Below are 11772 nucleotides of genomic sequence, written 5' to 3' on the forward strand. Positions count from 1 at the left end.
TTTTTATTTGAGACCTTTTCTGGATAACCTTTACAGCCTCCTCGACACAACTGTGAATGCAAAACACAGCTCTTGCTTCAAAGAATGAGAACCACATATAAGTGACCAACATCCAGTAAAACAAGCACTGGTTTCCTTCCTGCTGTGGAAGAGGTTAAATAACTGGGACAGTCGCAGAACAAAGGAAAGTAATAAATCAATGCTTTTCCCGAATATCCTGGTTGTGTCATGTCATTATGAGTGTGAGCTGTTTGTCTCTTTTACATTTTGCAGACATTAGAAAATAGACACTACCTAGCAGTGTTTCAAAACAGATACTAAGACTCATAACCAAACCTTTGGCAGAAGGGGAGTTAGTATGACGTGGAGAGGATAGGAGCTCCACAAGGACCAAATATATCTGGGCACAGGGGTCTTTTCTGAAACTGACACTCCACCAAGGACCATGTATGGATATAACCTAGAACCTCTGCTAGGATGTAGCCCATGGTAGCTCAGTGACCAATTGGTTTCCCATAGTAAGGGGAACAGGGACTATTTCTGACAGGAACTCAATGGCAGGTTCTTTGACATCCCCACCCCCCAAGGGGGGAGTAGTCCTGCTAGGTCACAGAGGAGGACTTTGCAGCCAGTCCTGAAGATACCTGATAAAACAGGGTCAGATGAAAGAGGGAGTAAGTCCTCCCCAATCAGTGGATTTGGAAAGGGGCAGGGAGAAACTGAGGGAGGGAGGGTGGGATTGGGAGGGAATAAGGGAGCAGGATACAGCTGGGACACAGAGTTAATAAAATGTAACTAATAATAAAAAATTAAATTAAATTAAAAAAAGAAAATAGCATTGTGTTGGTAGAAGTCTGTTAAGTTTAACCGTCCATCCCAAAAAATGTTTCCTGGTAGTGATAAGGCTCAGCCATTTACAAAAGTTAGTGTCAATGGCTAATAGGGACAACAGATAACTTGAGGTAATCTGAGTTGTTGCCTTGTATTATTTTGTCTCTCCAGATGAAGGAGTTTTGAGGGAGTAAATCAATCTGTAGGCATTACTTAGCCTTGTATGTGGCTCTTTCAGGTACCCACTCTATAAGTAATCTCTAAGAATTTTTTCCAAAGTTACATATTTTTTCCACCTTATGGGGAGAATCCTCTCTTGATTGTTGAATTGTTGGTCAGTGTAGTTTGAGAAACTCCTCCAAACAATATGAGCTATTTCTGTTGCTGATAGTTGCCTCTCAGAGGTTGGAGACCTCTTACTGAAGACACCACGCTTCAGACACTGGACCCAGAAGATGTGTTCTGGATCAGACATGGAAGCAGAAATATTTATGTCCCTGGTGGATGACTCAGAGAAGTATAAAATGCAAGCTGAGTAAACCATAGTGAGGGAACAACCTAGTAAGCTATATTCCTCCTTAGATGCTGCTTTGGTTCGTGACTTGGAATATTTTCCTGAATTCATTGAAGAAAATAAAAAAGAAAGAAAGGAAAAGGGAAAAAGAAAATAAAAATCCCGACTTCTGCAATTACAGTAATATAGTCTGTTTTTGACATTCCTTTCTAAATCACTTCAGCTCCCTTCTATAAATCAATCAAAACAACATGATAAACATATTATGTATCTGTATAGTTAAAAATTCCATTGTTCATGTTTCAGCCTTCTCACTTCGTTCATTTTCTGTTGCTTAAATTTAATTTCAGAAACTCAGAAATTCATTGAAAATAAATTGTTTTGTTGCTGTTGCATCCCCAGCCATGAGTACGCTCGACCTGCAAAAGAAGATTGCTTTCTAGTGTCCTAGTTATGGCAAAAAAGGAGGTCTGATTGGACCCAATGAGACTAACGAAATCGCCAATGCCAACTCCTGTGAGCAAATCAGGAAGTTGACCAAAGGTGAGCTGATCATCCAGAAGCCTGTGATGGTCCATTCCAGGGGTCCAAGTCCAAACACCTTGGCTAGATGGAAGGGCAGGCATATGGGCATAGCGAAGCTGAAGTAAAAGGCCAATGCTCAGGTGCTCGAGAAGGTGATTTGGTTGAAAAAAGATGATTTTCCCCCACCAGCTTCTCAGGAGATACCAAGAACCTAAGAAGACTGACCGTCATATGAATCATAGTCTGTTTCTGAAAGCCAAAAGGAACATGTTTAGAAACAAGCAGATTCTTGTGGAGCACATCCACCAGCTGAAGGCAGACAAGGCCGGCAAGAAGCTCCAGGCTGACCAGGCCGAGGCTTGCAGGTCTAAGACCAAGGAAGCACAAAAGCGTGGGAGGACCGCCTCCAGACCAAGAAGGAAAAGATCATCAAGACTCTGTCCAAGAAGGAAGAAATCAAGAAATGAAGATTCTCTCATGTCTGTACATAGTGCCCTGGCTGTGTCTTCAAGTCACGAAAATAAAGCAAGACTTTGTCTGAGGAAGAAAGAAATAAAGAGAGAGAGAGAGAGAGAGAGAGAGAGAGAGAGAGAGAAAGAAAGAAAAAGAAAGAAAGAAAGAAAAAAAGAGAAAGAAAAAGGATGGAAGACAGAAAAAGAAAGAAAGAAAGAAAGAAAGAAAGGAAGGAAGGAAGGAAGGAAGGAAGGAAGGAAGGAAGGAAGGAAGGAAGGAAGGAAGAAAGGAAGAGGAAGGAAGGAAGAAAGATAGAAAGATTTTTTTGGATGTGTCAGTGTCAGTGTCTCTACAACGTCGGAATTTGGCATCTAATGATAGTCTTGCTGACCACTGGTACAGAAGTGTTGTCACCTTGTAAGACAACGTTCAAGCATACTGGCTTGGATCTCTCCACTTCTTTTCATGAACCCCTCAAAGCTGCTAGGGGGGGGGCCTCCATTTTATGATACATTTTTTCCAATTTCCTTTAAAGATCCTCATTACATTCACACATAAGTGTACAAATCATATTTCTAACACATGAACTTTTATAAGCACATTCAAGCCACAGCTGTGCTATCTCCTACAATAATTGATATCACTGCAGTAAAATCCTTATTCTGCTGAAACTCGACTGTGTTCTGTGAGGAAGCAGAAACCACACCTTGCCTTCTGATTTGTATTGGAACCACCATTTTGCAATTTTACAGAATTTTCTACAAAATATATATTCGTTTTTAAGTACTCATTATACTGAGGTTCATGTTTTGTTTTTTTGTTTGTTTGTTTGTTTGTTTTGTTTTGTTTTCTTCATAGGTGAAACAAAATGAATCAAATTCCTTCAAATATGAAACAGGCTGAGACTGGCTTAAAGAATGACTATGCATTTGTACCAGTGATTTTCTTTGCCTCCTAGAATGGATATGTACAAACGCACATGCACACACACATGCAAGAACATACACATATGTGTACATATATATGTATATATATATGTGTGTGTGTATGTATGTGTATATATGTGTGTGTATGTGTGCAAACTTACCAAACATTCCCTTGCAAGTCTGGATTCCAATAATTAACATAGCTCATGTGCTTTTCAGGATCTGAAATATTCCCCAGTTCAGTATATTGACGGTAACATTCCATCAATACATAAAACTGACCAAAAATAAATGTATTTGCATTTAAACTGATGCAGTCAGCAACTATATGCTTCTTTTGATTCAACCAGTGAATGCATTTTATACTTTTGAGGCAGGCAACCAAAAAGTAACTGGAGACTCCATATGCCTATACAAACGCTCCTTGCCAAGCAATGTCTAAAACAATTTTTAGCAACTTAGGACCCAGTCCACATGTATTGAAGGGCAGGTATACCTGATTTTAACCAAGCCAATATATTACTCCCCTTTGCAATACCCTTTGCCATTTCTAGTCAAACACATTCTGGAATAGATTCTTGATATAAGCTAATCTTGCCTAGACTGTTTTGTAGTATGTGTGCGATATGGTGAAGATGTATTCCAATGTGTTAACTAGTTTTATATCAACTTGAAACAAGCCTGAGTCACATGAGAGGAGGGAACCTCAACTGAGAAATTTCCTCCATAGTATCAGATGATATTAATGATTGTTGTGGGAAGGCCCAGCCTATTGTTATGGGTAATGCTACCCCTGAGCTGTATTTCCTGGGTGGGATAAGAGAACAAGCTGAGCAAGCCATGAGGTGAGAGACAGTAAGGAGCAGGCTTCCAAGGATCCAGGTTCACGATTGTTTGAGTTTCTGCTCCAACTCCGTTCATGATGAGCTGTAATAAGGAAGAGGCAATGAAGAAAACCCTTTCCTTCCCAAGTTGCTTTTGGTAATGGTGTTTCATCACAGCAATAGTAACCCTTATGAAGACCCCAAGTAAAATCTCAGTAGAATAGCTGCTTATGCCTCTTTTGTTTATGCATAAATAAATGTATATATGATGCAAGTTAGATACATTATTAAAAGGGGCTGGTAAAATAGAAAAAGAGCTGTACAATGCAACATAATCTGACAGTTGAGGTAAAGAACCTCTCATATTATGTCCTTGGCTGCCAAACTCCTTCTTAACCTTCAAAGAATGCCTTCCCCCCAATGCTCAATGGGTTCTTGAGCATTTTTTCTAGTGTGGCCTTCTGTGTTCTCTTTCTTTCTTCTTTTGAATAAAGTTTAAAGAAAATTTGCCAACTAGTTTACAATATGTGTGTGCTTTTATTTCATTCCTTTATAAGAGACCAGCAAACTGCAAATACCTGGCCCTAGACCACTAACCACTTTTATTCCTTTTAGGCCATTCGACTGTTATTACACTAAGAACTCACGATGTCTCTCTGTCTCTTTGTCTCTGATTCTTTCTAAATCTATCATTATCTAGCAATTGCAGTGTATTTAAAATTATCTTTTAAACTTGTGTTACAATGTGCCCAAAAATAAATTGCTATTTTTTTACAGATTGCAAATAATCTTACCACCGAAGCCAGCCATTTTCTACTATGTACATGTGACATATAACAGAAATTATTCACTTGGGAAGAAACACTTAAGACATGATATTCCTCAATCACACAGTATCTCAGTTTTAAATATGAATTTATCTATAAGGTCCTCATAAAGAACAAAGTTAATTACTTTCTTGTTGTGCATAAACATCTTTAAAATTATATCTCTGAATGTATCCATAATTAAAAATGGAATTGTTTGATAGCTTTCAATCTGTCTCTTTGTCTGTATTTATGTATGTATGTAGGTATGTATGTATTAGGATAACCCTGGGCTTTATTGTGCCTGCATGCTAAGCACATAATATATATTCAGTTTATTAATAGGTTACATAATTATAAAACTTGTAGGTTAGATAATTATAGGCAAAATAACTTAAAACATTTAATTTCTATCCTGTGATTTCAGAAGTTACTTTAAGAAAAATTAACTATTAAATGTATTTCTCATATTCTTCTCATGGTATGAGCTATGAACTATATCTTGTCTTCATAAAACATGTTTCTCATTTATCCTTCCCCAAGGCTCCTAAAGTATATGTATATATACATGTGTGCATGTGTGTATGTATTTGCTTCTTTGCTTAGAACAGCCAAGCATTCCAGAAACAGAGGACCAGATATAGACATAGGCTGGTGAAGGTGATAAACCGTGGTGATAAGATACAGAATACAAACAATTCTTATTGTTGCTCTGGTTAGTGTGTTTCACACTTTTCCTGCTTCAGACCTTATACATCAAGTTTATACATTACCTTTCCCATGTTTTTCATTCCACAGAGATTGTTTGTTTAAATGTTTTCATACTACCACACAATTCTTTCTCTGATATTTTTTTTTGTCTGTATACACACTTAGAAAACAAAACGCAGTGGAACAGCGCCGTGACAGGGGATACCTGTACAAAAATATTTTTCTTTGAGCGCTATCAATTTATGCGCTCTACAGATGGACTGAATTACTAACTATTCTAGTGACTCAGTTTAGTTAGCGTGTAAAATTAGCAATGAATGTGACTGGCAAATGGCACATAGAAAAAAAAATGTAGCATGTGATAAAGAGACTACATATAGCCAGTGGATTACTCTTTTCGGTAGGGAGTGAATCCCAAACGGACGCCTTAGGTTTGTGAGAAGGTTTACCCTTCAGTTCAAGGACAATGCAAGCGCATCCTTCCGTCCTTCCCAGTGTCACATCAGCAACTGTACGCAGCGAACACTAACAGTCTGAACATCGAGATTTCATCACAGCAAGCTTGCAATGGAAAGATTTCCAGGACAGGGTGTTACTGCCCTCTATTGATGTTTCCAATTGTTCAGATCATTCCAGGAGAAGAAACCAGTGTGATTTCTAGCTGGCTGAAAAGGAATTTTGATCAGAAGCAATGGGAATAAAACGTTAGTGTTCGTCTGATGCACTTTTTACCCTTCTGGAAGGGCTTTGTGTCCACCTCTTCCTCCCTTTCACCAGAAATAATTTTCCTCAGTTTGACGTGCTTAAGAAGAAAATAAAGACATGGGAAGCAAGCACTATTGAAAAAAGCAAAATCATTATCAAATTCTATACATTAGTACACAAACAATAAATTGAGCCAATAGCTGGAGAAATTACAGTCAGCATTGAGAACCCACATCACACCTGAAAAATAAATCTTTCACAGCAGTATTTTGAAAATACCTTAAAATATGTGCCAAAAATCCAAAAACTGCCCATACTCTTAACTTTGATAAGACATTATCATTATTGACATTTTTTTTCTTTCTACTGCAGGACTTCATGGCATAAAAATCAAGTTTTGATATTTTAAAATTTCACTCATTGATTATTTTAAATGTGTGAGTCTCTTTAAAAAGTGATTTTTTTAAGATAAGGTTTTTCTGTGCAAGCCAAGCTTACCTCAAATTCACTCTATAACTTTGAGTGCCTATCATCTTGTGTGTTTTTAAAATGCTATGGTTAGAGGAGATATGATGGTTCAATTTTTAATCATAAAGTTTCTGGGTAAAATGTAGCTTGATTTATACAGGGAACTAATCAAGTCTGTATAGAATTACATATTTCTTTGCCTTTTATTATCTCCTAAACTTGCTCATTAATTTTTTTCTCTACTTTTATCCCAGTTGGAAGCTCTTACGCTTTTTATAATAGTTTGGAGAAATTGCAAATCTGTTTAATTGAGAGCTGTGCAATTTATTTAGGAGATAAATATTCTGTCTCATAATGTAGTCAGAGAAATTAAAATGGTATATATGAACAAGAATGAGACCTTATTTCTGTCTACAGAAATTTCTTTCCTTTTGCATATGACTGTGAAAAACTTTTATTACCTGAAATATAAAATGGTTTTATATTTCAGAAACTGGGGGGGGGGGGTTGATCTTCTTGTCACAGAGGGCAACTTTGTGAATTTTTAAATTAAAGCATATACTCTGACCTTGCTAACTATAAAATTTTAGGCAGAAATCAAATTAAAAAACAATTTCTTTCCTATTGGGAAAGAAATCCCTAGAATTTTGTGGGGCATTGGGAGTGAGGTACCATTCCTTTAACAAGATGATGGCATACTTGCAATTCAGTTCTGGACTATGCAGATGTTGATTACTTCTTAGAGGATATGAAAATCACCTTCTTTAGAAATCAGAACATATCCCACAGACTGATATAGCCAGAATAATTTGGGACAAATATTGACCCTCTTTATCTGCTCATTATTATTCTCATTTTATCTTAGTTCTGGAAGAAATAAGCAAACAAAAACAAAACAAACAAAAAGCATTGCTGCTATTGGGCACATCAAGTGTCTAAACCCCACAGCCGCTCAGTTTACACACCACAGAGCAACAAAGGTGCTCTCAATAACATACAGCTTCTAAGTCAGACAGTGTCTTGAAAAGCATAGGCTCTTTGTAATCCCACTGACTGATAGATATAATGGCAGAGCCTATGCATCTGAAAGCTGTTTGGAATGTATAGGTGTCCTGAGAGTAGGTGCCATCATAGATGTCAGAGTGAGATTATATAGAAAAATAAAAAAGAGGCAGCATCAATAAAATTTCAAACAAAATATCACCACAGGGCTTACTGTTGAGACTCCTTGGGCAACACAGGTGAAAACTCTCCCATGGATTCTCAAAAAATAGCCATTGCCTTTTCCTTAAAAGAATAATAAATTTTGAGATAAGTGCAGCACACAATAGAGAAAAAAATATTTTTATATTATAGAGATGTGGTGGAGAAAATAATAGCCACTGTGTTTTGATCTGTAGTGAAGAACCTATTCTACTCTGTGCTACCAAACATTTCATAGAAGTTCAAGTATCAAGAAAAAGGAAAAAAAAATAAAGAAAACTTTAGTTGGATGAATATATCCTGGTATTTGAAAACAGTTTCTTTTGGAAACTGCTGAAAAACAGCAAGCAAAATAAAACCAAATTGTTCTAAAGTTCCATGTTTTTCTACTAAAACAAGATGAACAGTTATATGAAATACCCAGCAAGGTATCAGTGTTGATGCTGAGAATCATAGCCAAACTTTGCATAGAGTGCAGGGAATCTAATGAAAGAAAGGGGAGTAAGAAAGACCTGGAAGGACAGGAGCTCTACAAGAAGAGCAACAGGTGCAAAAAATCTAGGCACAGAGGTCTTTTCTGAGACTGATAGTCCAACCAAGAACCATGCATGGAGATAACCTAGAACCCCTGCACAGATGTAGCCCATGGTAGCTCAGTTTCCAAGTGGGATCCCTAGTAAGGGGAACAGGGACTGTCTCTGACATAAACTTAGTGTTTGGCTCTTTGATTACCTCCACCTGTCAGGAGTGCAGCTGTACCAGGCCACAGAGGAAGACAATGCAGCCAATCCTGACCACAACTGATATGCTAGGTTCAGAGGGAAAAGGAGAAGGACCTCCCCTATCAGTGGACTTGGGAAAAGGCATGGGAGGAGATGAGGAAGGGAGGATGGAATTGGAAAGGGATAAAGGGGTAGAGCTACAGCTAGGATACAAAGTGAATATACTGTAATAAATAAAAAAATAAATAAATTTTTAAAAATCAAAATAAAATAAAATAAATATTTTAAAGTATTTTAAAAAGTAATTGTTAAGTGATTAAGATAATTTATTAAACATGCAAAGGCATCTCGAGCTATTGTTTTATACATTGGCCTCTTCCATGCATATTTTTTCATGAAGAAATTTGCTTTTCAGAGCTGGCAAGATAACTTAGGGAATGAAAGTGCAAGTGGTACCCAGTTGCAAAGGTTGAGTTTGAATGTTCGCAAACCGCATAAAAGCCAAACACAGTGTTGGACATCTGCAATCTCAGCTCTCCTAAGGCAACATAGGAAGGCTGAGATGCGAGAATACCAGATGCTCACAGGCCGGGTACCCAGCATACACATTAGCTAACAGCAGAAGTGGCTGTGTCTCCAGCCCCATCCTGGACAAAACAAACAGTAATCTTGAGCTGTCTGACACAGATGCTAGACCTGAACTTGCTCCACTGGAAGAGCAGTACACTTTCTTAACCTCTGTGATCTCTGAAACCTCTTAACTCTTTTAAGAAGTCATTTAATTTTCATTAAGAATAATGCTTCTATTCAGGAAAAAAAATACTGGGATCACAGATTTAATTTTTTATATCACATCTTTAAAGTAAACACAATGACATATAAAGTTGAAAAGAAGCACCTCTGTAAGCAATATTTCTATCTGTGAATGATACAACAGGCTTATGAGTTATATTGGCACATGAAAAATAACAGTCTGCTTCTAATCAATAGCTCCTTTTTAATTATTGCCTAGTGCTAGAGAGAACTAAAACACCAATACAATCCTTTCATACAAATGCTGCTCAGTTTCTTTTTTTTTTTATTATCCTAATCCAGCTGGAAAATAACTCTATGTGTGTGTGTATCATAAGGGCACACCAAAACATATGTGTATATGTAGAAAGCATGACAATCTCAGGTTTCTTACTTCAGGCATCTTCCATTTATTGTTTGAGAGAGGATATTTCAACATTTTTGAACTTTGACATGTAAACTAACCTAGGTGACCAATGAGTTTCAAAGACTGTGTATGTGAATCTAAACTCAGACCTCGGTACTTATAAGACAATCAATCTAGCAACTGAACCACATACACCCTCAGCCCTATAGCATAGCCTTCGAGAAAAGCAGTAAAACATTCCTTTTCAGTGTCCCCTTACTTCGACTTTCCATTAGCAAATCCTTTTCTATAGCTCAACCATGACCACTTTCCCTAATCAATTAAAACACTCATTCGACCATTAAATTGGGCCCAAGAATTCTGCTCAGTATGTAAACACTTTAACAATGAATGAGGTATACAAAGCAGAATGATGAGAGCTTTGAGATGTCAATAATAAGCAGAAAGACATGCCAATGCAGTATTTATAAGGTAAAATTTGGAATGTTTTCATAAAATATGTCTCATACTAACTAAAACAGGATAAAACCATAAAAAATAATCTGTGGTATGAAATTTTCCATTAAATTGAGATTTACAGTTGTGAAATAGTAAATAATTTTCAATGAAAATTATGAAAATTTTCACTTTCTGGATAAGTTGAAGCTCAGTTTTCTTACAAACCTTGCAGAGACAGAAAACAATGATATAGTCTTAACTTGACATTCATATAATTATTTAGTATAGATTTCCATCCTACATATAAAAATATTTTAAAACCTTCTTTGAAAATAATGATCAATAACAAATGTGATTTTCAGTGTAAAATTGATCTTATCCTATGAACAGTTTTGGACATATTAATGGTGTTAATATATTTAGTGTTAATATAGTTGTGTAACTGTTTTTATCATATATAAGAAATATACATTTATATTACATGAGACAAAATAAACACCAAATAAAGACAAATCTAGAAATCAGCACCTAGACTTATAATCACCTCAAGCACAGATGTCTAGAACCAGGATATAAACACAAACAATAAGAGGCAATATGTCTCTCCTAGAGCTCAGCTGTCTTATGACAGCATGCTCTGAACATTCCAAAAAAGCTGAAACATAGGAGAAAGATCTTAAAACCACCTCTATGAAGACAATAGTCATATGTTCTCAAAGAGGCTATGAAAAAAACCTTTAAAAAAAGCCAAGAAAACATAAACAAACAGTTGAAGTGAATGAATAAGACAGTCTAAGAGTTGGAAATAGAGGCAGTAGAGAAAAGAAAAAATTAAGGGAATTCTGGAAATAAGAAATTTAGAAATTACAAAGGCAAGCAAGATTCAGTAACATAAGAGATGGAATAGGGAATATCAGGTTCTGAAGATAAAAGAAATGGATACACCAAACAAAGTAAATGCTTTTTGTGATACAGTTGCATAAGCTTTGTGTTATTAATAGTTTTCTTTGCTGCTTAAACTTTTAAAAATTTATTTTCATTAGTTTAGAGGGGTGGGGTTCTGCTGTGAAGTGACCACTCCCTTTATTCCACGTAGTATCAGTCTCTTCTCTAAACTTTTTTATATCCTTAAACATTGGACTTGGTTCCATTACAGTTCTTGGTGCCCTATTACTTCTCAAGCTGTATATTTTGTATTTCTCTTTATCCAGCTTGCTTCTTTTCATTATAGATCTGCACAAGAGTGATTACTGATAAATACACACCACATTTAATGCTAGGCTGTCTTGAAATCTCTGCTAATGGCATCAGTTCAAAACTCTTCAATTTAGCATCAGGCAGCTTTTTATGACAAGGGGTAAATGCAGCAACATTCACTGCCAAAATATCACAAGAATGGTCTCTATGCTGTGGAACTGTAGTGGCCCAGAGATATGGAGGAAGGGCAAGTGAGCTTTATCTCTCTCTTTTCAAGACAAGGTTTCTCT

General features: G+C 36.6%; 1 pseudogene; it reads left to right on the forward strand.

Annotated features, from left to right (window-relative positions):
* The first annotated feature begins 1749 nt into the window (after positions 1–1749).
* Positions 1750–2337, forward strand: LOC129667163 (60S ribosomal protein L19-like; annotated as a pseudogene).
* Positions 2338–11772: the final 9435 nt, after the last annotated feature.

Source organism: Psammomys obesus, unplaced genomic scaffold (genome assembly GCF_907164565.1).
Source record: "Psammomys obesus unplaced genomic scaffold, mPsaObe1.curated_primary_1811, whole genome shotgun sequence".
Classification (NCBI taxonomy): Eukaryota; Metazoa; Chordata; class Mammalia; order Rodentia; family Muridae; genus Psammomys; species Psammomys obesus.